At 37.7% G+C, this 10,797-nt stretch overlaps 1 protein-coding gene across 1 annotated transcript in view; it reads right to left on the bottom strand.

Moving 5' to 3' along the window:
• 5-HT2A (5-hydroxytryptamine receptor 2A) overlaps positions 1–7,990 on the bottom strand; it is a 42,775-nt gene extending 34,785 nt beyond the window's left edge. Inside the window, exon 1 of the mRNA XM_026811677.1 lies at positions 6,558–7,990. The gene's annotated coding sequence lies outside the window, so the exon portion shown is untranslated. The remainder of the gene's footprint in view (positions 1–6,557) is intronic.
• Between the last annotated feature and the right edge of the window lie 2,807 nt (positions 7,991–10,797).

Below are 10,797 nucleotides of genomic sequence, written 5' to 3'. Positions count from 1 at the left end.
CGTATACAAATAATAAAATTTTACCAATTTTTTCATTTTTATTGAATACAACAAAATCTGTTAAATATTACAGTTTGCAATTAGTTTTCGTGCCGGGCACGAGTACAAAGGGTTAATAGGAGAATTAACAAGAAATTTAAAGACTAAAACAGTCAAATTTCTTTATTTGCACACCGTGAATGGTTCGTTTTGGCAAAAAGTTATCGCCATGAACTCGTTGAAGATTCGTACGTCGAATTCACGTAAAGATTGATCGTGCAATATGACCTGGTTCCATTCTTCATTCGTATTTCATTCAGATGGTTCCTTCCTCTTAACCGGTTCGATGAAAGGACGCGAGCATAAATTACACATTGTCATAATCTTACTCTGTCACTAAAGCTTTGTGGAAACATTCCATTGTTCACTCACGGTTAGAAGAAATCCAGTCGACTCTTTTATCTCTGAGAATTTGGCCATTCTCTCGTAACGATCACTCGACCAAGGACGTTTGCATGACCAAACAATTTTCATAATGACCATTTTTTATCATCGCTGTTTGACCAACATTACGTGACTGTGTATTTTGATTTTAATCAAGACCGATGGAATATTCATTCCTATTGTCAGGTCTGTAATTATTACCGTAAGGATTTGTAAGCAGCATTTCACGAAACTTGCTAATTCAGACGGGGTCTGCTTTTGTTCGCGGCCGAATGAAAACGTTCTTTGACGAGAAGTGTTTTTATTAGCTATTAAACAACCTGTCCAATTAGGAGCGCCTTTAAATACCAACTGTATGAACATATTTCTTCATAATAATTTTTAGAAATTTTCTTTGTACGATAGAATAACAATATCTATCTTTGCTTATTTAATATATGTATCTACCGTGAAGACGATGGTATGGAAAATGTTAATTAATATAATCTTGATTCGGTTATGCGGATTCTCGAAATTATTCCACACAGCCACTTTCGTGAGCTTCCGTGAAACCCTCTATGCAGCCTCTATTCACTGAATTGCGTGTTCATTTCACCGTGTAAATTAGAATCTGCTGCGAGTTCGACAATTAATGCGATCAGATTCCAGCGAAGACGGCTAAATTCAAATCTGCCTTCACGGTGAAAGTCCACTTCTGATCATAATGATACATAGAATGATCGAAGAAGCTTCACACTTACTTTCATTTCTACAGTGAAGATCAAATAGAAGATTAAATTGGATTTCTAATCATAAGTAGTTTTTATATTTATTTTCATTTCTATCCTTTTATTCAATAAAAGAAAATTAGTAATAAGTAGTTTTTATATTTATTTTAATTTCTATCCTTTTATTCAATAAAAGAAAATTAGTAATAAGTAGTTTTTATATCTATTTTCATTTCTATCCTTTTATTCAATAAAAGAAAATTAGTAATAAGTAGTTTTTATATTTATTTTAATTTCTATCCTTTTATTCAATAAAAGAAAATTTTTCTTTTAATCCTAAGTGGTACAAACAATAATTGAAGGAACTGTGAAACTAAAAATTTCCTACATTAATTTTTATCGTTGCGTTCAATGAGAGGAAATTGTAAAATGCAGAAGGGGACTTAATATTAAATACCGTCGATTATTTTCAATGTAAATGAGCATTTCACGAAATTTCCACGCTATCAATTGTTAACGGAGTCAGCGGTGCCGAAGTATCGGTGAGAAAGCAACGTGTTGCGTTAATGAAACCGACGAATGGGCTCGTCGACAGTTGTTTGGGATCCCGTCTACCGTTAATATCGGTCATCAATAAATCGCCGCTGCACATCGACGTGTCATCATTAATTTACATGCCACCAGGAATCGGGACTTTTGCTCCGGCATATATCCGACGGTCCAAGGGAGATCAATTAAATAGCGAAGTTTCTAGCGAACCGAAAAATTTTTATCGAACATGAATATTCAAGGAAATAAAATACGAAATTCCTATTGTTTCATTGAAACATTTTTTTATATGAATCGACTCGCGTGTTTCATTCTCTGGTTTTTAACAGAATCAGTAGATTTTGTAGATTCAATTATTTGAATGATTTTATTTTGCATAACGATGATAGAAATAAAAAAATGTAACTGGTTTTTAGAAAACTGGGTCTAATACTTATATGTATGACCATTAGATACTAGATACTATTTCAAGATTATGTCAGGTCCTCACTGGGTGCAGCATGCTCGAAAAAATGGCATTTCCATCTACGATACGAGGTTTTGTAGCACTACGTGAGCTCGTTATATCACATACTAGATAGTTTGAATGTGCTCGGCGTCGCGGAACTTCTTATCACGAATGGAAACGCTATTTTTTGCAATATCCAGAAACGAGGTTGACAGAACAACGGTATGATAGAAAATGCCCGTGGACAGGGATATCTGTGGAAGTACTGCAGTACCACGAGCTTAGTTTATAATCGAAGAGAAGGTAGCTTAGAAGAACGGAAGGACTCGCCTTATCCTAACACGCTTCCTAAGAGAGGTCTATGCATATCAGGAGATAAAGCTTCTCATAGGATTTTCAGATCGGTTCTAAAGACTGAATAGAGAGATCGAGATATTTCTCAAGCTAAAACCTTGATCGTATTCTGTTATATCACGTCGATTTTCATAACGACGATCTGAATATTCTATTGCAATTCTGTGAATCAGTTTCCGTATGCAGTGGACCGATAATACATTGGACGTACGGAGTTGTCAAACGGTGATTTGATATAAAAGGAATCAGATACCCGAAGACAGTGCCGAGAATTTACATTTTCTCTGTACAATAAAATATATTACGCGGCGTTACAAATATTCCGGAATAACGGAGGCGGAAGGGAATACGGGGAACGTAAATCTAGATTTCGCGTCAAGAACGTAAAATTGCATTTGGTAGATGCAAGTGAGAAATACGAAGTAAAGTACCGATGGTTTACTAGTTCCCAAATGATATTCCCGAGCAAAGGGACAGATACAATCAGAGATCATTGGCTTTGATCCTGTTCAAAGCCAGAAGAATCGTTCTACGAAATACCGAGGATTTCAACTTTAAGAGGATCATCCCTCGTCTTATCGATAACGTAGAAAGAGTACATCGTGTGTGTCCCTTTCTCTTAGCTATTCTCTCTACATTCACACCATTTTTCATTTCCGTATATACCTACGGACAAACGTAGGAAGAATTTACGGTCTGCTACGGCGACAAATTGTCCTGGCTCGCAGGGAAAGCAACCCTAAAAACTGGCGATGCTTCATACATTTAAAACCGACCAGACGATCAACCAGACATTTATCCGAAAAGCAATTTATTTATAAAGTCCGCGGAATTTTACAGTGTTACATGATCCACCGAGAGGAAAGAACATCTCGACAATAATGTGAGCCACGAATTCCTAAAGCGACCTTCTATTCTCATCAGTCAACGCGATTCCAAGTTTTTACAGTATTAACAGGCTAGAACTTACAATTATATGGAGTGACACCTTGGCGAGATCTTCTTAAATGTCCCCGCAGATTTCTAATTAAGAAACGTTCCGAACTGGCACGCCCATAAACGCCGCGAACGTCTCGGCGTCTTGTTTAATTACCTTCGTAATAACCGCGACGACACAAACGAGATTCCGTAGGAACGTTCGTCGGTTTGTTTCGAGACGATAGACCCGCGGGAGTTGCGCGTTAACAACAACCGATTTCTCGGGGATGCATCTCGTTACGTCGCGTTATTACTTTTCTGTTTGACGCCGCCGCGATAAGAGTCTGAATCTGTGCAATCGTAACCGGGGCTTGCAACTTTAATTAATTCTATAATATCACGAACGAGAACGAGCGCTCCAAGTGACGATAGAATTGCTCTCTACTAGTTACCGTGTTATTTATTCAAAATTGTTTCAATTCATTTCGAAGATTCAGTATATTTTACAATTATGTTCCGAATAATGTTAGGTAAAATGTTTAAACATTCGCCTTGAGTACAACAACAATTCTCCTTTTTGCGATTTAATATAATCGAAAAAAATATATTAGATCGACGTAGGCCTGTATTATATCACGGGCAAAGTGCATCGGCCGTTTCTTTGTGTTGTATGTAGGGGACAAAGCTTGGATTCAGCTGATTGATCGACCGATGGGAGAGGAGATACGGATGTAATTTGTTAACGGTCCTGCGTGGAAAATAATACGACTTGATAATGAGACGTGACACACACGAAGCAAATCGCTAAGGCCAATGACAGTGTTTCGCACATAACGTTGCCATCTGTTTAATACTGACTATTAATTTGATAGAGAATAAATTTAAACGGTACTATGGAGACGTCCGATCTTCCGTTGATGCACGATATTAATAAATTTCTTCAGTTTTTCTGTATAATCTCTTTGAAAGAGATTTACGTTTATCAGTTTAGCTGTTTCCTCTCGAAACAAGGAGAAAATGAAACAGTAATAAATAACTGGAATAAATTGTGTCCAAAGCAATGTGTTTCTTCGTTTTTTCCTTCGTCTTCCTCTGTTGGTTAAATTTTCATTTCGAAAAAGAACCGGCTCTGAATCATCGGCTATCAAGTTAAACGTTTGTACATCTCGCTAACGTAACGCAACGCAATTGTTCCTTTGTCCGCGGACGGCAGGGAATTCGTTCCGAGATTTATCAGCGGCAAAAAGAACAATTTGATAAATATGAAATGCTGGAAAGTCGAGCTAATTACCATTTAATAATTAGTTGAACAAATTCGCAGATTATTCGCGCTTCCGATGCAAATGCAGTCTCGGATTCATCGGAACGTCGTTAATTGTTACACTGTAAATCGCGAAAAGTTGGTGAAGCGCGACGATATACTTCGGAAATTAATTGGAATTCTGCCGATCTACGGTTCTTCCGTCGGCGACTTGTCGGAATGGAGAACAGGTCTGACAATAAGCCGCGCGATGCAACTTGGCAAAATTGTCCGACGCGTTTATTTATTAAGAGAAGTTCGAGAGTGGAGGCCCATTAAACTGTAGTTACGTTTACTTTCATTGTCCCCTTGAACGATTCGCACTTTACTACTTAAGGAAACTTATTTTTTTACCCTGCGAATTGCTCAGGGGAGAAAACAAGTTATAACTGTCTCTCGTCCTCTCCACGCGGCCGGGGATTTACAAGTATTTAAAGATCGGCCGGATATGCAAACTGGGATACAACGCGAGAAGGACATAATGCAATTTTATGGAGTACGTGCGAGCTAACGAAATTCAGGTTACATAGCTTTTCCCATTGCGTGGCTTCCTGCGACATAATTTCCTTAACAAACATGCATGGGCTTTAAATGTCAGCGAGTCCGTAGCATTGTTGGAAAAATATTTGAGTTTACTGCTTCCCTTATCTTCCGCTTTAGCGGATGATGAAAAAGTCTTCTAAAAAACATATATATTTAGTGATAAAAAATTGTTTTGCCAGTTTCAACAGGCAAATTTTATACTCAACTGCCAAAAGTGTCTGTCCTCGATCGGTGTTTTGCGATCAGCCACGGCGCCAGAGTCTTTGCCAGATAACACTATAGTTTTACGGTTGGTGGCACCGTCACATTCGTCGAAATGAATAAACAGCTATTTCGCCTGAACTCAAGAGCAGTTCGCATTTGAACGAGAGCGTGAACATAAAAATGCTGCAAGTGGCGTGCACGATCGTATAACATCAATATTCCGACGCGGATACAGAGGAAATATAATTCCAAACTTTTACCTCTCGAAGTAAACGAACTTAAAAGGGTCAGAGATTCGATTAAAAAGATATTTACAGTTCGATCGTTATAACTGGAACCCCTTTGTTCATCAGAGGGAACATATTTGCGTTTTAATGAAATTTTTAATAGGATACGTTCTCTATAAGGGAATTAATAACGAAATGCTGATAGCGCCAGCTGGAATAAGATTTTAGTAAACCAGCGGAGTCACCGAGGTTACTATTATGCATTCCCATCGATACTTAACGAGAGCACAAAAAAGGAATAAATGACGGGATGGTATAAATTGCTTGTAGTTCCGGGTCAGATTGGGTTATAAAAGGGTAGGTAACAGAGATTTGTTTTCGCGGCGTTGCACTTCGTTAGGACACGATCTGGGCCATTATGGGACGGTGAATAGAAGAACATTTCAGTCCGCGCACACTGAATTTTGATTGCGACATAAAACACGTTTTTCGTTCGACGGCGATATTTATCGAACGCTCGGTTTTTCATAATAAAGAAAAGTTAATTGAATCATTTACGAGCGCTCGCAATTGAATCTGTATCGTCGAACAAATTTTTCAGTAGTGTACGTCCGCCATTTAACACTGTCCGACCAAATATACTTTGCACTACTTAAACGTGAAGCTTAGATCGAAACATTTTCGAAATACATTCATTACTCGAAAATGTTACAGAGACGAGAATTGTGAAATGTTTTGCTGCTGAAGTAAAAACAAAAATTCTTTCTTAGAAGCAATATCCCGCGTACAGGAAGACTTAAGAGAGCGCACTTTAAAATATTGAAAGAACGGTCGAGTTTCTTAAGTTTCCCCGGTCTAAAACATTCGATAGAAAGTTTACTTACATTTTTCAGGGAACTTCTTTCGAGACTCTCGCCTCCTTCGTTTCTCTCTTCTTTCGTCGCACAATTATTCGTCCGCACCGAAACTTTCCTCGAAACTTTCTCACCAACGTTTCAACGTTAACACCACTCGTGCATATTCGCGAGTCGCCGCGAGATGTCTGAACGCCGATCCCCAATGCATAATCGATAGTTAATCGAAAATTACGTTTGGAGGCGCACCGAGGGACAGAAACTGTATCCTTCGCTGCCAACGTCAAGTGGTTGCCAGTTCCTTAAGTCGTGATTTGTTCGAGGTGCGCGTTCATACGTGTTTTATTGTGAATTACGGGAATAAAACGTTGCCAGTAAAATTGTCGATAGAGTCTCTCGGTTTTATTGTCCGGCGTGATCGATGAGTTGTTGTTCAACGGTTTTGTGCTCGGGGAATCGAATTCTTGGCTTCGTTAGCGAACGCGATCGTCGCGGGACACACGTGTCGGATGGCCGGTAGTTCAGTTTCGATTTTCATCTATTTACGTCGTGCTAGGTAACTGTTTTACGAGTTCGTCGACGGCGATCATAGGTTTGATCAATTATCCGAAAGTATTTGTCGACGAGTCGTCTTTTGCTTTACATAGTTAGTCAATCGTTCGTAGTATCACTTCAACTCTCAGCCCGCGTTTCACGTGAAGTTCGTGACTTGTTCAGTTGTTTCGTTCAGTTAATCAAGACGACAGAGGATTAATAAATCAAAACGATTATCGATGTGGGTAAGTAATCTTTAATAAATAAATCAACTTTTGAAGGTAGGTGTTTCACGATTAACGAGTCATTATTGGACGTGAGATCTTTAGATTGCGATTTATATAGAAATGTTTTATTGTAAATAAGTAATAATTTAACCGTTTCTCATTGTCCGATGTTTAGTCAAAAAGACAGGATAGCTTCAATAATAATCTCTACATTTTTAGCCTCTCTGCCTCCGGTGTTTGTTTTGCTAAGATCACTCGACAGCTTTAAGATGAGTATCGGACCAGGATGCCGGATCGTACAAATAACTCTTTCGATTTAAAGTCCAGCACATAAAGAGATTTAATCAAAGTACACTTAGAACATTTTCACAAGGTACACATTTGGAAAAGGTGTCCGTAGTACAGGAATCGTACAGAAATCAGTTCACTTTAAGAACTGATTTTTTTTATTAATTTACGTGGAACAGAGACTGAATCATATCCCACAGAATTTATTTGCAAATTTCTATTGTGATCGTTTCATTCATATTGTCATTTGGAAGTCGATACACTTTGAGAAATGGTTTGTTTTATTAATTCACGTGGAACAGAGACTGAATCATTTGCCACAGAGTCTATTTGCAAATTTCGATTGTGATCATTTCATTTGCATTGTGTCACAAACTACTGTATTCCTTCAGGTACGCATCCTCCCGGTGTGGCCGCATGGATCACACTGACTGAGGGCCACGATGGCTCGGCACAGTCAGCGTTGACTTAAGCCAAGGGGAGGGAGAAGGACGAAGAGAGAGACCGCTACGCGCGCCAAAACTTGGTCCAGGGATATCTCATTTCAACCCCTTTTTCGAGTTGGTCATCTGCCGGTGAGTGATCTTATCAGATTTTGCATGCATGCTATGCTTTTCTACATATTTATATCGTTTATAAACGAATACTCCTTGATAAGAAACGTGCAACGAATCGATTACTCGATACCATACAGCAGTACTGCAATTATACTGCCAGAATACTGCAGTTATAAAGATATATTTGATCAGTAAATGAAAACCATTGAATTTCAATTTAAACATGGAATATTCATATTAGAAACATAGACTCATTGATAAGAAACATGTAAATTACTCAGTTCCTACAGTAAAATACTGCAATTATAGAGATGCACTTAATTACTAAATGATTTTTTTTCATATACTTAATTGTTCATACAAAATGCGAGTAATTTCGATAAATATTTCGTATTGCATGGAACAGTATTAATAATTAATATTGTGCATGTAAAGCAGTATGAAAATGCACGTGGAATTTATTTCTCATAGATTGCGAATTTTATGGAATTATAAGAAATTCGAATGTGCAGAAATAATGAAGTACCAAGTATAATATATAAAACAATTCAGAATATCAAATGTTGCATACATGAGTCAATATTTGAATGATCAGACTATTACTATAATTTATCTACAACACGTCTTTAAAACTGATACTATAAATGTTTAATTTCGCACAGAAATTCGCAGTCTAAGTTCTTTTGTAAATGTATCATGTGATGAAATTTATTTGCTGTTGGTTAACTAATTACATGGCACATTATTTGCTACTCCAAGGAATATATAATTTTAAGTAGTCATTTTCGCAACAATTTATTCACTAAGATAGTTCTAAGGATGGAAAGTTATATTTAGACGTAGGGTTCGAAGCTACGGTTTTCCCAAAAACCTTAGATAATATATTTACATGTGTGATCTGATGTACAACTCAGATTTTTACTAAGCACAGTAGGAATCCTCTCTTAAATATTTCGTTGTAATTCCGCGTTCAGAACTATTTATTTCCACTTTTAATACATTGTCAAGAGCTTCCGATCGCAATAACGAGTTTCTTTTCCGATCAGAATTATTTGTTCTCTCAACAACGTTCATCCTCTTTTTTTTTTGCATCGAGGAAAACGCTCTTCTATTCTCAAGAGCTTAGTTAAACATTTTTCGTCTGCACGTCGAAACGTTTTATATCCTTTAAAATTGATTGGGAAATCTTCTGTTTCATTTTGCCTGGGTTATGAAAATTCGCTTTTGTATCATCATTTATTCAATTTGATTTTTATCATAAAGGCAATATTTATTGGAATCTGATGCGTTTCGGTTCGCTCGTCTGCGATTAACGCGCGAAAACAGTGACCGGATTTCGGATTGCAACTTTGTTCAATGCGAAGATATATTTTCGCGGAAATTTGCAAACGCATTTCGGACCACCGCACAACTCATTACTCGTGTCAAGAATTTCTGTTCTCGCAGCCCGATGAATAATGGTGTCGTACGTGTTGCAGTTCGCGACTGCGAAAATCTAGAGTTTCTCCACTGCTTCCTTATGAAACGAACACGCTTTGTTCTAAATTAAAGAACTCCGGTTATTACGAGAAAGTAAATATCGTCTCGTTTACATTAAAACAGAGGACACAATGCATTCTGTTGTTCTGAAAGAGTGAATGGAACATTTTAAAATCTATTCATTTCGTTGCTATGTAATTCAAGCTAAATGCAATTTGCTCGGTTCGCGCGATGGACGCGTTCAATTTATAAATTGGAAAATTATATTGCGCGGGTGGGTGTTCTGTCTGAAAATACGTGTCGGCCAACGCGGTACAGTTTCGGTCGGGTTTAAATTTGAGTTTCGCATGTACGTCAAACAAATGAAATCGGACGTCGATGTAGCCGGAATGAAAAGGATCATTCTAATCCGGTAGTCGGCCGGAATTAACCGTGTTCGTTTCCGCGACCGGCTGTTCAAAAGTTTCCGTATTTAATCTAAAACGAGACACGAACGTCCGCCCTGCGCCCCGATGTAATTGAAACTGTCCAAAGTCCTGTCGAGCAACTTTCGGCTACTTTTTCTCTCGTCTTTCCATCAAAATTGAAACTCCGAGCAGGCTCTCGGCGAAGGGCAAGAAGGAAAAACTACTATCACTCTCTAATCCGTTTATTCAACTTGGATTCTTTTAATATTTCTCCCCATTCAACGCGTTGGCTACTGCAGATTTATGATAATTCCTTTTATCATTTATTAAATATAATGTAACTTAATTAAAGGAATCTTGTTCAGTATTCTCATTTTACTATTTAAATATAAATGTATAAAATCTATGGACCAGCGATAAGAAACGCTTATTTCCGTTCAACAAAAATTATCCTCTTCTGGTTTCATTATGTTCCATAGAAAGTTTTCACCCTGTCGTATCTCCGGTTCCGCTTGTTACCCCTTTCCCTATAATTTCCTATAGTAGATATTATGTAGAGCGCGTTAGGAAGTTCTCATTTTGTCATCAGGAAGTTCGTTGCTATTATCAGTTGGTAAATCGTGGCATCGTGCAGGTACTTACGAAACTGTAATGGGTCTGGCGGTTGTATAGAACAGCTACGACGTACAAAATGTAAATTATACTTTTATCGTTTCTATTGGATACTGATAAAACTTGTTTCATAATCCAGTTATTAACTTCCTCTGGAATTTCAATG

Source organism: Ceratina calcarata, unplaced genomic scaffold (genome assembly GCF_001652005.2).
Source record: "Ceratina calcarata isolate Rehan_Ccalc_2016 unplaced genomic scaffold, ASM165200v1 scaffold233.2, whole genome shotgun sequence".
Taxonomy (NCBI): Eukaryota; Metazoa; Arthropoda; class Insecta; order Hymenoptera; family Apidae; genus Ceratina; species Ceratina calcarata.
This window is presented reverse-complemented; position numbering and strand designations above follow the sequence as displayed.